This window comes from Choloepus didactylus, chromosome 1 (assembly GCF_015220235.1).
Source record: "Choloepus didactylus isolate mChoDid1 chromosome 1, mChoDid1.pri, whole genome shotgun sequence".
Taxonomy (NCBI): Eukaryota; Metazoa; Chordata; class Mammalia; order Pilosa; family Megalonychidae; genus Choloepus; species Choloepus didactylus.
In genome coordinates, this window is record NC_051307.1 from 47,199,160 (window position 1) to 47,216,784 (window position 17,625).

Sequence of the window (17,625 nt, forward strand, 5' to 3'; positions counted from 1 at the left end):
AATATTTTCACATTTTTCCCCAGTCCTTCAAGGGGACTTTGCAAATAATTTTATATTCTCTGCCCAAATTACTCTGGGATATATCGAGGCATCACACCAAACTGTAGAAACCGACCAGATCTCACTCTTTGTTCAAGGTTCCATGTATTAATGGTAGTTGAATAAACTGACCATTTAAGTTAAATTATATAGTGTGCCACAGAAAATGTAGGTTTTCCACCAAATAAATATCTCTTCTTTTGGTCTCACACAGGATGCTCAATATCATTCTTTACCCTTTGTTCTGGTTTACTTTAGTCCTAACCAATTCCATTTCATTCCTATCTCTAGTTGAAATCTGATCTCTTTTTCAGCTTCTTTAACATTTGCTGTATGGGTTTATGCTGACATTCATAGCTGCCAAACTCTGGCTTTGAGTATCAGGTGTCAAAAAGATTCACTTCTCAGAATTTGCACATTAGATTTAGTCCATATTAGTTAGGCATCATAATGTTTGCTTTTCCATTTCTGGTTTATTTCACTCAACATACTGTCCTCAAGATCCATTCACGTAGTTGCATACCTCACAAATTCATTCCTTCTTGTAGCCACTAAAATGAACTTATAAACTAAGAAACTTGGTATGCCTTCTGCCTCATCCTTCATGAGTTTACCTGCCTTCGTTATTCTAGGAAAAATCAACAGGAAAACAAAAAGAATCATCAATAGAAAAAGATCACAATGATCCAAATATAGTTATTTTAAGAAAGAACAGGAAATTAAATGCACATTTATGAAAACACTCTTTCCTAAATAATGTGAGGAAAAAAATCATGGTGCTTTGAAGCTGTATGAAGCTGTATGTTAATCCATTCCTGTAAGTAGGTTCTTTTGGTGAGACTACTTAAGTTAAGGTGTGAACCACCTCATTTAGGGTAGGTCTTAATCCTCTAACTGGAATCATTTGTAAGAGAATGAAATTCTGACAAAGAGAGAAAGCCATGGAAGCTAGAAGCTGAAAGCAATGAAACCTGTAAAAGAAGGGAGACAGAAGTAGACAGCAGAGTGTGCCTTGCCATGTGACAGAGGAGTTTAGGATCACCAGCAACCAGTCTTCAGGAAGAAAGCATCACTTGATGATGCCTTGATTTGGACATTTTCATAGCTTCAAAACTGGAAGCTTGTAAGCTAATTCTCATCATTGAAAAGCCAACCCATTTTACAGTATCTACTCTCATCAGCAAATGAAATGAAAATAAAAACTAAGAAAATATGTCAATATAAATTTAATTTAAACAACCAACATAAATCAATACCACAAATCAGAATTTAAAAATCCATATAAAGAAGGAAAATCAACAGGAAGATTGAACTGGGAGCTGACTGAACTCAGGAAAAAAAAATATAATTGTCTCAAAAATGAAGTCTAAATTATGAGGCACCCAACAGAGAATAGATATGACTCAAAGTTTAGGGAACAACATAGATTTAGTAATGAGAAGCCTAAGAAAATTAAGCCATAACACATAAAGAAGTAGAAATGAAGTGATAGGAGTTGATAAATATACAAGACCAGAATAGAAGATCCAAAAGTCAACATTCTGAGTCACCAACAAGGGGAAATAAGACAATGGAAGAGGAACAGAACTAATATTTAAAGCAAATATTCAAGAAAAAAATAAGGAGGAAATAGGAAAAGAACTGAGCTACATATTTAAATGTGTTCACAATAACCTGGGGAAAAATGGCTAAGACAGTCAATTCTGGGATGCATTCTAATAAAATATTTAGGTTGCAAAGATAAAGAAAAGAAATTGCCTCAGCCTCCAGGAAAAACAGAGTCTAACTCAAAAGTAGGAAAATAAGTTGGAAACGTAATTCTCTTGAGCAGCATAGAGGGCAAGAGTATCTTGAAGCAAAATGTTCAAGAAATCCAAAGATAAAAAAAGAATTAACTAAAGATATTTTTTGTCTATAATATCTAACATTCCACTATCAGAGCTTTAGAGAATTTAGTTTCTAGTATGGATGTACTGAGGGAATATTTTTTGGTAGACATTACTGATCAATCTGCTAATGGATGATTTTATTGAACTGAGAGATTATTGAAGAAATTTTGGAAAGCTTTGCTTGTAAGTTAATTCTTATCATTATGAGCTATGAAAATGTCCAAATCAAGGCATCATCAAATGATTTAATACTTAATTAAAATCTAAGTAATTTAATACTTAATTAAAATCTAAGACTAAAGTAAAGGTAGAGAAAAGAAGTAGAAAATTGATATAAAAACATGTACTCTGTAAGAGCAGAAATATCAAATTATACAGAAAATATGGAAGAAATAGGGAAGAGGAAAAGTTTAATATGCATTGATTATCATATAGACAATAGTTAAAAATGAAGATATATCATTTATAATTGGCAAACTAAATAGTAGAAATCTGAATTAAGGCAATAAGGAGGTCTAAGGGCCTTATGTGAAATGAATAATAGAATCTTACTGATAACTAAAGAAAGCTAAATAAAAAACATATTTTTAAAAAGCAAAGGAATTTTTAAACAATATTGTAAACTAAAGAGGATTTAATATTGAAACAGAAAGAGACACTTTAATTTAACTTTAACTTATTTAAAAGGAAAAGAATTTCAGATTGTTTAATAAAGCAAAATCCAATTTTATCATGCAAATAGGAGGCATGCCTTTAAAAATGAAGAAATACTAAAATTGAAAGGAGAGGAAAAGGTGTCTCAGAGACACAATTCAAGTCATGTTTATGCAAAATTCAGTTTTAATTAAGCATATCAAAAAAACTTGAAAGAATTAAAAAATAAATAAATCTCTAACAGTAAGTGTTACTATGTGGCAAAATAAAGAAAGCAGAAAAAAATAAATTACTGAAGTAGAAAATAGTGAGCTAGAAATAAAATAAATTGGACTAATAAAGAAATCAAAAAATTTCAACTTTCTCCCCAGTGAAATGAATTAACCACTTCCTAAATTAATGCAGAGCAAAAAGAAGTAACCACAGCACACCAAACAAGAAATGACAGAAAGGAAATAATCAATTAAATTTAAATAGAAGTCATTCAAAGATATCATGAGAGGCTTTCTGGGAAAATATAATTTACAAAATTGCATCACATTTAAGATGAAAGGTTTAAAGCGACCTTGTGCTAGTTCGGATAGATTATGTTCCCCAAAATGCCATATTCTTTAATGCAATATTGTGTGGGCAGGCATATTAGTGTTGATTAAGTTGGAGCCCTTTGATTGAGTGTTTCCATGGGGATGTGACTCACCCAACAGTGAGCGACACCTTTGCTTAAGGTAGGACCTGTTGATTAGATTATTTCCTTGGAGGTGTGGCCACACCCATTCAGCTTGGGCTTTGAATAGTTTACTGAAGGCCTTTAAAAATGCTGGCCAGAGATGATTGCTGGCTTAGCTCAGAGATGCTTGGAGTTGTGGACCCTTGATGTTGGCTGATGCTTAGACATTTGGGAGAATACCATTTTGAAACACAACCTGGGAGCAAGCAAACACCACCCATGTTCCATCCCAGGAAAAGGTTTTCAGGACACCATTGGCCTTCCTTTGATGAAGGTATACTTGTGTTGATGCTTCATTTTGGACATTTGTATGGCCTTCAGACTGTAAATGTGTAACTAAATAAATCCCCTTTATAAAGGCCAATCTATTTCTGGTATTTTGCATAATGGCAGCATTAGCAAAGTGGAACAGATTTTGGTACCAGAAAAGTAGGGTGCTGCTGAGTTTGCAAATGCCAAACATGTTGGAATGGCTTTTTAAAAGGATAAGGGAAAGATTCTGGAAGAATTCCAAAGAGCTTGATAGAAAAAGCCTAGAATGCTTTGAAGAGACTGTTGGTAGAAATATGGACTCTGATGAGGCCTTAAACAGAAATGAAGAATGCACCATTAGAAACGGGAAGAAAGGCAATCCTTATTTTAAAGTAGCAGAGAATTTGGCAAATTGGTGTCCTGGTGTCAGATGGAAGGCAGAATTTGAAAACAATGAGTTAGATCGTTAACTGAGGAGATCTCTAAACTACATGTGGAAGATGCAGCCTAGCTTCTCCTTGCAGATTATAGTAAAATGTAAGTGGAAAGGGATATTCTGAGATCTGAACTCTGGGGTTCAAAGAAACCAGAAACTGATGGTCTGCAAATCTCTAGGCTTCCAGAAAGTGAAACTCCAAAGGCTACAGCCATACATGAGGATTTAATGATACCTGGAATCAGTCAGCCATTTCAGTACAAACCAGGACTGGAGATGGAGTTATCCAGAAAGGATTTGTGGAAAGTCCTATTGTCTGATGGCTTTGACCCCTGTAAACTGCATGCCAAGCCCACAAAATTTTGCAAGATCTGTATAAACAGAACCACTGCTGGTCCAGACTGGAGGAGATGGAGAAGGCACAAATTGAAGGAAAGATTTCTTCAAAGACGGAATCATGAAAACTGATGTCTGGAGTCAAGAAATCTTGGGCAAGGAGAGCAGAGCAATCCATGCACTTGGAAAAGGTGAGTCTGTCCCAGAGGCAGAGGTGGGATTTCCTCCTTGCTGCTCAGGAAGAGTGCTGCCAACCCAGTCACCACTCCAGGCTCTGAGAGCGGATAGCTTTTGCCCTGGAGAGACAGAGTCCAGGTGGCTCCTGATGCTTGAAGAGGGTGGGGCTGAGAAAAAGGTGGTCTCCCCAATGTATGGATATGCTGGAACACTCACCCCAGCATTTGGAGAGAAAACAGCTGCCGCAAAGGTCGTTGCTGCGCTCTCAAGCTCCAAAGATAAAACATCATTCTATTAATGACTCTCAGACTTTGAAATCTAAATGAAGTATGCCTTGGAGGTTTCAGGAACTGTTTTGGTCCTGTGAACCCTCTTTTCCTTTCAATTTCTTCCTATGGCAATTAGAATGCTTATCCTATGACTGTCCATCCTTTGCATATTGGCATCAGATAACTTGTTCTAATTTTCACAGGTCCACAGATAGAGGAGAATTTTGCCTTAGGACAAAATTTTGTTTGATTTTGAAAAGATCCTTTAATTACCTATGGTTACTGAAGTGATCTAAGTTTTTATGATATTGTGATGTGAGGAATGTATTTTGTATGTGGAAAGATCATGTCCTTTTGGGATCCAAGGGGTGGAATGTTGTGGTTTGGATGTATTATGTACCCCAAAACACCATGTTCTTTAATGCAATCTTGTGGGGGGCAGACATATTAGTGTTGATTAGGTTGGAGACTTTTGATTGAGTATTTCCATGGAGATGTGACTCACCCAACTGTGAATGACACCTTTGATTAGGGTATGACCTGTTGATTAGATTATTTCCAGGGAGGTGTCACCCCACCCATTCAGCTTGGTACTGTTTAGTTTAATGAGTCCTTTAAAAATCCTGGCCAGGTGGAGATAATTTCTGGCTTAGCTCAGAGATACTTGGAGTTGTGGACCCCTGACATTGGCTGATGCTTAGACATCTTGGAGAACACCATTTTGAAACACAACTTGGGAGCAAGCAGACACCAGCCACCTGCCTTCCCAGCTAACAGAGGCTTTCCAGATGCCAGCAGCCTTTCTTCAGTGAAGGTATATTGATGTTTATGCATTTTTGGGACATTTTTATGGTTATAGAACTATAAATTCATAACTTAATAAATCCCCTTTAAAAAAGCCAATCCATTTCTGATATTTTGCATGATGGCAGCATTAACAAACCAGAGCAGGCCTATTTCCAAAGAAGAAATTGAAAAGATTACCCCATCAGAAATCCCCTGCTCAACACACAAGAAAACATCAGATGAGTGAATTTCTATCAAGTATTCAAAGAACAGATAATCCCAATGCTGTTTATACTGATCCACAACACAGGGAAAGAGAACTTACAATTTTTTATGAAGCAAGTATATTATACCCTCTTTTGATAAAACTATAAAAAGTAAAATGTAAAGTAATATAAAAGATTTTAAATGGAAAATTATGAATAAATTATTAAAAACCAAATCCAATAGCACATTTTTATTTTAAAAAAATTTATTGTGTAAAGTATATATAACAAAAATTTGTCATTTTTACCATTTTTAAGTATACAACTTATTGGCATTAATTACATTCACAATATTGTGCAACCATCACCACTATCTATTTCCAGAACTTTTCATCACCCCAAACTGAAGCCCTGTACCCATTAAGCAATAACTCCCCTTACCCCTGGATATATGGATTTATATTTTCATTTCTCTCAGGTATATACCTAGAGGTGGAATTTCTGGGTCACATGGTAACTCTGTTTAGATTTTGGGGAACTGCTAGCCTGTTTCCCAAAGCCAACTGCACCATTTTACATTCCCACTAGCAGTGCATGGGGGTTCCAATTTCTCTACATCCTTGCTATTTTTTTTTAATTATAGCCATCCTAGTGGCTGTGAGCTGGGACTTCATTGTGGTTTTTATTTAAATTTCTCTAATGCCTAATTATGTTGAACATCTTTTAATATGCTTACTGGCCATTTGTTTATCTTCTTTGGAGAAAAGTCTGTTCATGTCCATTGCCCATTTTTTGAGTTGTTTGTATTTTTGTCATTGAGTTGTACTAGTTCTTTTTTAATATTCATTTTATTGAGATACATTCACATACCATGCAGTAATAAAAAACAAATTGTACATTTGATTGTTCACAGTACCATTACATAGTTGTACATTCGTCACCCAAATCAATCCCTGACACCTTCATTACCACAAACACACAAATAAGAAGAATAATTACAGTGAAAAAAAGCAATTAAAGTAAAAAAGAACACTGGGTGCCTTTGTTTGTTTGTTTCCTTCTCCTATTTTTCTACTCATCCATCCATAAACTAGACAAAGGGGAGTGTGGTCCTTATGGCTTTCCTAATACCATTGTCACCCCTCATAAGCTACATTTTTATACAATTGCCTTCAAGATTCATGGGTTCTGGGTTGTAGTTTAATAGTTTCAGATATCTACCACCAACTACCCCAATTCTTTAGAACGTAAAAAGGGTTGTCTATATTGTGTGTAAGAGTGCCCAACAGAGTGACCTCTCAGCTCCTTTTGGGATCTCTCTGCCACTGAAGATTATTTCATTTCTTTTCACATCCCCCTTTTGGTCAAGATGTTCTCCATCCCATGACGCTGGGTCTACATTCCTCCCCAGGAGTCATATTCCACGTTGCCAGGGAGATTCACTCCCCTGCATGTCTGATCCCATGTAGGGGAGAGGGCAGTGATTTCACCTGCCAAGTTGGCTTAGCTAGAGAGAGAGGGCCACATCTGAGCAACAAAGAGGCATTCAGGAGGAGGCTCTTAGGCACAATTATAGGGAGGCCTAGCATCTCCTTTACAGCAACAGTCTTCCCAAGGGCAAATCCTGTGGTAGAGGGCTCCACCCATCAAACCACCCAGTCCCCTATGTCTGTGGTCATGTTCACAACCATGGAGGTGGGGCAGGGCAATACCCCTGCATTCTCCACCAGCTCCTCAAGGGGGCTCTGCATATTTTTTTCCATTTTTTTCTTTAAATTTTTTTTAATCAACTGTATGAAAAATAAAAAAAAAAAATTAAAAAAACATACAATAAAAGAACATTTCAAAGAGACTATAACAAAGGAGTAAGAAAAAGACAACTAACCTATGATAACTACTTTACTTCCAATATGTTGCTACTCTACCCCAAGAAAGTAACCTAATATAGCAACATTTCTGTGAACTTGTTCCTACTATACTGGTCAGAAATTAACAGACTGTAGTCATTCCTGGGCATTCCCAGAATGTTAAATTTACTCACAATAGCTTATCTGTTCTTACTGGATTATTGTTCCCCCTTCCTTAATTGTTCTCTATCACTAGTTCCCCTACATTCTACATTATAAACTATTTGTTTTACATTTTTCAAAGTTCATATTAGTGGTAGCATATAATATTTCTCTTTTTCTGCCTGGCTTATTTCACTCAGCATTCACTCTTGAAGAGCATTTCACTCTTCAAGGTTCATCCATGTTGTCATATGTTTCATGACATTGTTCCTTCTTACTGCCATGTAGCTTTCCATCATGTGTATATACCACATTTTATTTATCCAATCGTCTGTTGAAGGACATTTGGGTTGTTTCCATCTCTTGGCAATTGTGAATAATGCTGCTATGAACACTGGTGTGCAGATATCTGTTCGTGTCACTGCTTTCCTATCTTCCAGGTATATACAGAGAGGTGCAATCACTGGATTGAAGGGTAACTCTATATCTAGTTTTCTAAGGAACTGCCAGACTGACTTCCAGAGTGGCTGAACCATTATACAGTCACACCAACAATGAATAAGAGTTCCAATTTCTCCACATCCCCTCCAGCATTTGTAGTTTCCTGTTCATTTAATGGCAGCCATTCTAATTGGTGTGAGATGGTATCTCCATGTGGTCTTAATTTGCATCTCTCTAATAGCTAGTGAAGCTGAACATTTTTTCATGTGTTTCTTGGCCATTTGTATTTCCTCTTCAGAGCACTGTCTTTTCATATCTTTTGCCCATTTTATAATTGGGCTGTCTGTACTATCATCATGGAGTTGTAGGATTTCTTTATATATGCAAGATATCAGTCTTTTGTCAGATACATGGTTTCCAAAAATTTTTTTCCCATTGAGTTGGCTGCCTCTTTACCTTTTTGACAAATTCCTTTGAGGTACAGAAATTTCTAAGCTTGAGGACTTCCTATTTATTTATTTTTTCTTTTGTTGCTTGTGCTTTGGGTGTAAAGTCTAGGAAGTGGCCACCTAATACAAGATCTTGAAGATGTTTTCCTACATTATCTCCAGGAGTTTTATGGTACTTTCTTTTATATTGAGATCTTTGGTCCATTTTGAGTTAATTTTTTGTGTAGGGTGCGAGGTAGGGGTTCTCTTTCATTCTTTTGGATATGAATATCCAACTCTCTCAGCCCCATTTGTTGAAAAGACCATTATGACCCAGTTCAGTGACTTTGGGGCCTTATCAAAGATCGGTCAGCCATAGATCTGGGAGTCTATCTCTGAATTCTCAGTTTGATTCTATTCATCTATATGTCTATCTTTGTGCCAGTACCATGCTGTTTTGACAACTGTGGCTTTATAATAAGCTTCAAAGTCAGGGAGTGTAAGTCCTCCCATGTCATTTTTCTTTTTTAGAGTGTCTTTAGCAATTTGAGGCATCTTCCCTTTCCAAATAGATTTGATAATTAGCCTTTCCAGGTCTGCAAAGTACGCTGTTGGAGTTTTGATTGGGATTGCATTGAATCTGTAGATGAGTTTGGGTAGAATTGACATCTTAATGACATTTAGCCTTCCTATCCATGATCATGGAATATTTTTCCATCTTTTAAGGTCCCCTTCTATTTCTTTCAGTAGAGTTATGTAGTTTTCTTTGCATAGGTCTTTTCCAGCAGCACTTTAAAAGTATAATATGACCTTGTAGAATTTATTCCAGGAATATGGAGATATTCAGTGTTATAAAATATGCTAATATTTATATTAATAGATTAATATGAAAAATCATATGATCATCTCCATAAACCTGAATGAACTGAAAATGGTTGAGGGTCATCTTACAGAAATGGATTCTGAGATGAATAACACATTGGAGGAAATTTCTGGAAGCAAGAATGCATGAGGAAGGAGACAAAATGGAAGTAGGAAAATCCAATACAGAATCACATTATCAAAGTAAGCAGTAGTATCCTAAGAAGGATACAGAATGCCTCCCAGAATTGTCATTTGGATTCCAGGACATTTTCTACTGGCTACTGAGCCAAATTGGTTGAAGGTTATCCCAGGCATAATGACTTTTTTTCACTTCTCATCTTAAACATGTTATGAGTAGATCTGTTGATCTTGATAGACAGTTATCACACAAGAAACCTAAGAGACTTGGAGCTTCTGTTTGATATGGAACACAGTCAGTATGAATCTGATCTCATACAGAGCAAGTCCACTGCATCTGTTTGAAATCAAAGGTGGTCCAATGTTATGTGATTTCTGGAAACAAAAGCATCTGCTAAACTCAGAGTTTCTAATGAAAAAATAAAACAATGTAAGCCTATAAAAATTAGTATATGTCTTATGACAAAGGTGTAGATAAAGCATTTCTATCTGTAACTCAAAACTTTACTGAAGAGTTCACAAAAAAATTGAATGAAAGATTTGAGGAAGATGTAACTTACAGATCGGTAGTGTGAAGAGCTCAGGGAAATCTCTCCCCCAGAGACATCTATTACGCTGACCAAAATTAACAGATTAGAAATTTATCAAAAACTAAATTGATCAGATTGCTTATAACAAATTGAGAAATATTTATTTACTCAACAAAATGTATAGAAACTGAAAAGAAAAGTGGGAGAACAGGGCATTTGATCTATGGGACTGCAACAATAACCCCATACCTCTCCTGTGATGAAGAGATTTTCCAGCAGACTTGGTAGCCAAGTGGCAGTTCCCAAGTCCTCCAGATTCCTAGGGTAGAAGAGATATTCCAGTTGAATTAGGAAGCCAGTGAACTTGGTAGATATCATTTTCCACAGCATGATACTGTGAAAAGCCCATATTAAATAGATGGTAGCAAGTATGTGGCAATGCCTTTCTAACATTCTGAACTGCCAGTAGTTATGGAAGATCTATGAATGGCAGCTGTTGAAGAGTGTTGTTCTCCTTTTTCTCATAGCTCTGTGTTGTGGAATAGCTACTCTAGTTGCTGGACAAGTGAGTTGCAGCTCCCATCTCCCCCAGCTCCCTAGGGAGGAAGAACTATTCCTGAGAGATTTAGTGGCCAGTGTATATAGGTGGATCCTGTCCTCCCCAATCAGGGCTGTGAATTATTGATAGCGGAGATAGCATCAGCCAGGCAGTGTAATCAGTTTCCATCCCATACTTCTGAAATACACATGGCTCCTGTTCTATGGAGAGAATCCCAAAAGAGGATCCTCCCCTAGCTCCTACTCTGTGGTACAGAGATTCTACCCAGGGGAGGGTTAGAAAGACTGGAAACAACTTGTCCTGGGGAAGCAACCTTAATTGGATTACACTGTGAATAATTCTTTCCTCCAGCAGATCATTCAATAAAAAAAAATAGAAAAACAGCTGGCAATTAATGAGGTCCAACTTCTGTGTGTAATACAAATATTGGCAGAGAAGCCAAATAAGTGAGAAGGAGACAGTCTAAGAGAATAGACTAACACTTCAGCCATCCATGATGGTGAGGAAGACTGTGCATGTCCAAGAAGGTATTTTCTGTGGAGCAATATGATAGTCTGTACACTGCTTGGGAAATAAACTTAACTGAATCAATCAGCCAAGTCACTAAACCAATAAGCAAACATGAAACAACCAAAAACATGATGTGGGATCAGTATCTAGAATTGCTACAATATACTATCTCAGATATCCACTCCCCAACAACAACAACAAAAATAATAAATATGTAAGAAAACGGGAATGTATTCCCAGGCAAACACAGAAAAGTAGGAATTGAAACTATCTTGGAAGAGGTCCAGATGTTGGACTTATCAGACAATGATGTCAATGGACCAATTATAAATATGTTCAAAAACTAAATGAAACCCTGTTTAAAGAATTAAGGGAAGGTGTGATAACAACTAGAATTCAAATTTGGTTTCCAAATACCATTTTCCACAATAGAAAACCAGAAAACAAGAAACTCATCTATGCCCCTCTTCTCCCAGAACTTACCCCACAGACAAAAGCAGCTTGAAGACAACTAAAACAGTGTAAGAAACAAGTCAAAGCATCCTAGGGCAAAGGATCACTTGCTTTAAGAAAGGCAATAGAGTATCTAGATGGGGGAAAGTCATTTCATAGGGAGTAGAAGGGGTGTTCACCTTCCTATAAATGGGACAATTCCCAAGTCCACAAGGGGAGCACTAACTGAGGATGACACACAGGCTCAGAAAACACAAAGGGGACCATGCACAACATTTTTTGCCTCAGGCTGATTTCAGCAAGAAAGCTAAACTCTGAAGAAGAGTACCAGTCAATTGTAGAGTCAATTTGCAACACAGTGAGAGCTTCTGTTTATTTGTTTGTTTGTTTTTGTTAACTCCTGACACTCAAGGAAATCTAGTGATATCATTAGGTTGGTAAAAATTTAAGGAATAGATAACTCAGGGATCAAGTCCCATAATTATCACAGTAAAATATTAAAATGCATTCTGTAAAAGATTACAAGAAAAAACAAATAAATAGAAATAGAAAATGATGGTCCAGCTATAGGAACAAGATAAAAATTGGGAAATTATTAACAAACTACACCAGACATTGGACATACAAAAGACTTAGAAAAAAAAAAAAAAAAGAACCTCAGTATTCTCAAGAAGATAAGAGAAAACATGGAAAAGGAAATAAAGGATAATAGAAAAATGATAAATGAGCAATATAAGAATCTCAATAAAGAAATATAAATATTAAAAGAAACAAACAGAAATACTGTATTAAAGAATACAGTAAATGTAAAGGGAAAATTCCCCAGAGGGTTTGAATTGAAGATTGGAGTTGATAGAAAAAAGAATCAAAGAACATGAATAGAGACAAATGAAAAGATTTTGGCTGAGGAGTAAAATGAAAAAAAGATGAACAGATCCTAGGACACCTGTGTGACACCGTAAAGTGTACCAATACAAGCATTATTGGTGACCCAATGGAAGAAAAAGAGAATGGAACAGAAGGGATATTAAAAGTGTAATGACAGAAATCTTCCCAAATTTAATGAAATACATGAGTTAACATATTTAAGAATCCCACAGAACCCCAAACAGGATAAAAGAACCATGCCCAGACACGTAGTAGTCAAACTGCTAAATGTCAAGGAGGAAGGGAGGATCTAAGATGGTGGCATAGAGAGGAGTGGAAGCCAAGTAGTCTCCCTGAAACAAATGAAAAAAAAAACAAAACAGAAGCAACTAGTAAATAAGCCAGCACAACTGCGGGGAGGCAAATGTGACTGTCCACTCATCATACACCAATCTGAATTGGGAGGAATGCCTGAGATCACAGCATAAAATCTGTAAGTAAAAACTGTGGATCCAGACCTCTGGAAAATGGCAATTAGGAGAGACAGTGCAAAAAACACCACCATGAAAAATACCAGATAAAAGCCAGAAATTCATCCAGAACACCAGTTCCAGCAGTACACCAGCTGGACAAGGTCTGCTAAATCCACAGGGACCATGCATTTGGTGAAACCAGGCGCCTGCATTCTGAAACAGGAAATTCTGCTGAATGTCTGGCAGCCATGCTGTGGTGCAGAGAAACCATGGGTTGGCATTTGGAGGTGGACTAGTTCTTTTTTTAAAAACCCAAAAGTGGCCACAGATATGGCAGCAAGAACCTCACAGGGAAGTGTGGCAGGAACGGCTTCTCCACAATCTGTGAGTATGCCTCAGTATCTGGCATGAATGATAGCATTTTGCACACCTGCTGCTAGTTGTCTTAGAGGAAGGCAGGCAGAGATGAGACAAAAGGGGGAACAAAACCACAGCCCTTGCAGCCATCTTCAGTGGGCTGGGAACACTCCTGCACATCACCGGCACCATAGCCCAGAGTTGCACCAAAAACCCAGTGCAATGGGAAGTGTTTCCAGCAATGTACTCACACACTACAATATCTGGCATGGACAATAGCCTTCTGTGAACCCACAGCTAATTGTCCCAGAGCTAGGAAGGCAGAGCAGTGCAAAAAGGGGGAAATTAGCAAGCCCCATTCAGCCATCCTTTCAGCAGGCTGGGAATGCAACTACATGGCCCAGTGGCAAGAACCTCTCTTGAGGGTTGGTGTGCACTTATGATGTAGCACAGCCTTCCCTCAGCAGAGGCCCTAGAAGGCCATGGCTAAGAAGAAGGACCCACTCAGAAATCCCAGGGACTATATGCCAATAACAAGGACTTGTGGGTCAGTGGCAGAGACAATCTGTGGCAAGACAGAACTGAAGGTTTAGACTCTTGGAAAAGACTTAAATCTCCAGGAAAAACTGGGAGGTTTGAGTGTTAAAGTCACCCTTACTCCATAACCGCTCAGACACACACCCGACATTCAGGGCAGACAGCACCAACTACACGTGCAAAATTGGTGCACCAATTGGACCTCACAAGAATCAGACCCCCACACACCACAAAGACAAAGTTGGAGACAACTGTCTTGAGGGGAATAGGTGGCTCACAGATGCCACCTGCTGGTTAGTTAAAGTGTATACCACCAAGCTGTAGATCTGATAAATTAGAGATTCACCTTTGAATTAGCATACATATCCTAAAAGAACCCTATGAATTTAAGCAAATGCCAAGAGGCCAAAAACAACAGAAAATTTTAAAGGATATGTGAAAAAACAGATGATATGGATAACCCTAACCCAAACACCCAAATCTAAAGATCAGAGGACATGCAGTACTTGGAGCAATTAATCAAAGAACTAAAGACAAAAAATGGGAGCATGGCACAGGATATAAAGGACATGAAGAAGACCCTAGAAGAGCATAAAGAAGAAATTGCAAGAGTAAATTAAAAAAAAAAAAAAGATGATTTATGGGAATAAAAGAAACTGTTGACCAAATTTAAAAGATTCTGGATACTCATAGTACAAGACTAGTGGAAGCTGAACAATGAATCAGTGACCTTGAGGACCACAGAACAGAAAATGAATGAACAAAAGAAAGAATGGAGAAAAAATCAAAAAAATCAAAATGGACCTCAGGGATATGATAGATAAAATAAAACATCCAAATATGAGACTCATTGGTGTCCCAGAAGGGTAAAGGTCTAGAAAGAGTTTTCAAAGAAATTGTTGGGGAAAAACTCCCAAACCTTGTACACAATATAAATACACAAACCATAAATGTCCAGCAAACTCCAAATAGGATAAATCCAAAGAAACCCACTCCAAGACACATTCTGATCAGACTGTTAAATGCTGAAGAGAAGGAGCAAGTTCTGAAAGCAGCAAGAGAAAACAATTCACCACATACCAAGGAAACAACATAAGACTAAGTAGTGACTACTCAGTGGCCACCATGGAGGCCAGAAGGCAGTGGTATGACATATTTAAAATTCTAAGAGAGAAAAATTGCCAACCAAGAATACTTTATCCAGCAAAGTTCTCCTTAAAATTTGAGGGAGAGGTTAAATTTTTTACAGACAAATGCTGAGAGATTTTGCTAAAAATCCTGCCCTACATCAGATACTAAAGGGAGCCCTACTGACAGAGAAACAAAGAAAAGAGGGAGATATGGAGAAAGGTTCAGTACTAAAGAGATTCAATATTGTTTCATTAAAGGACATTAAGAGGGAGAGCGAAAAAATATATCTGACAAACATAAACCAAAGTATAGGATGGTTGATGCAAGAAATGCCTTCAAAGTAATAACATTAGATGCAAATGTATTAAACTCCCCAATTAAAAGATACAGATTGGTAGAATGGATGAAAAAATATAAACCATTTATATGTTGCATACAAGAGACTCATCTTAGACATAGAGACACAAAGAAATTGAAGGTGAAAGGATGGAAAATATATTTCATGCAAGCTACAGCCAAAAGAAAGCAGGAGTAGCAATATTAATTTCAGAAAAAATAGACTTTAAATGCAAGGATGTTAGGAGAGACAAAGAAGGCCACTACATCCTAATAAAAGGGGCAATTCAACAAGAAGAAATAGCAATCATAAATGTTTATGCACCCAATCATGGTGCCACAAAATACAGGAGACAAACACTGGTAAAACTAAAGGATGCAATGGTTGTTTCCACAATAGTTGTGGGAGACTTCAGCACATCAGTCTCTCCTATAGATAGATCAACCAGACAGAAGACCAATAAGGAAATTGAAAACCTAAACTATCTGATAAATGAATTTGATTTAGCAGACATATATAGAACATCACATCCCAAATCACCAGGATACACATTGTTCTCTAATGATCATGGAATTTTCTCCAGAATAGACCATATGCTGGGACATAAAACAAGCCTCAATAAATTAAAAAAAAAATAATTGAAATTATTCAAAGCACATTCCCTGACCACAAAGGAATACAATTAGAAGTCAATAACCCTCAGAGACTTAGAAAATTCGCAAACACCTGGAGGTTAAACAACACACTCCTAAAATAAATGGTTTATAATGTAGAATGTAGGGGAACTAGTTATAGAGAGAAATTAATGAAGAGGGAATGATAACCCAGTAAGAACAGAAAAGCTATCATGGGTAAATTTAACATTCTGTGAATGCCCAGGAATGACTATGGTTTGTTAATTTCTGATGAGTATGGTAGGAACAAGTTCACAGAAATGTTATATTAGGTTATTTTCTTGGGGTGGAGTAGGAACATGTTGGAAGTAAAGTACTTATTTTAGGTTAGTTGTCTTTTTCTTACTACCCTGCTATGGTTTGTTTGAAATGTTTTTATTTATTGTCTATCTTTTTTAAAGAAATTTTTTTTTTGGTATAGTTAATTTAAAAAAAAGAGTTAATTAAGAGTTAATGACAATCAATGCAATGTATGATACTGGAGTGGATCTAAGAATGGAGGAGAAAAGCTGAAAGGGTGCATAAGGAATAACTGGAATATAGAATTTAAGCTTTACATCCATATTAATTTTGTTGTGTTAACTGCAGTTAAGTTAATGACATAAGTGAATATCCTTGTTCATAGGAAATGTCATGAAGTGTTATGAGTTCAAAGAGTATGATAAATGCAACCTGCTCTCAAATGTTCAGAAGATGATAATGGGTAGAAAGATAATTGATAGAAAGATAATAGATATAGTTGAAAGAAGAGGGGGAGGGAGGGAGGGAGAGAGAAAGAAGAAAGGAAGGAAGGAAGGAAGGAAAGAAAGAAAGGTACTGCAAAGGTAGCAAAATGTAAAATTGGTAGATACAGGTATCTGGGGTGAAGGGTGTTGGAGTTCTCTGTATGGGATTTGTATTGTATTTGCAACTGTCCTATATGTTTGAAATTCTTTCAAAATAAAAATTCAAAAAAATAGCATTCATTGTGGACTCAAGATTTGCTATTTATTGCATAGTTAATGGAAAATACTGAATCATTTTAGCTTCTGAGTTCAAAGAGAGGGTTTGGCAAAAAAAAAAAAAAATCTATTTACTCTCTGATCCCTAAGCTTGTATAGTTTACAGTGAGAATTCCTATAAACAAAACAAAATTATCTCAATGCATTTAGTTCCTTGGTTCAGATAAAAATAATTTGAATAGCAAGGGTTATGTGTAAGCATGTTTGTAAATATACAACGAAAGAAGAAGGGGAAGTATTGATCTGTATTCAGATTTATTCTGCAACCTATGTATGGTGATAATAGGGCAACAATATCCTCAATCTGTAAAATTTATAACATGGCCACTATTTTGTGATATCAAATCAGATGATGATAAATATCTGAAAATTAAATACTATTCTGAAACTTTAAAAAATAATAGAGGGGCATATAGGGAAAACTATACCTATTGCAAACTAATTACAGTTAGTAGTATTTTAACATTCTTTCATCAACAGTAACAAATATATTATACCTATACTATGAGTCAAAAATGGAGGGGGTTATTTAGGGATATGGGAGG

General features: G+C 36.6%; 1 pseudogene; it reads left to right on the plus strand.

Moving 5' to 3' along the window:
• The first annotated feature begins 4,454 nt into the window (after positions 1 to 4,454).
• Positions 4,455 to 17,625, plus strand: part of LOC119508500 — a 67,015-nt pseudogene continuing 53,844 nt past the window's right edge.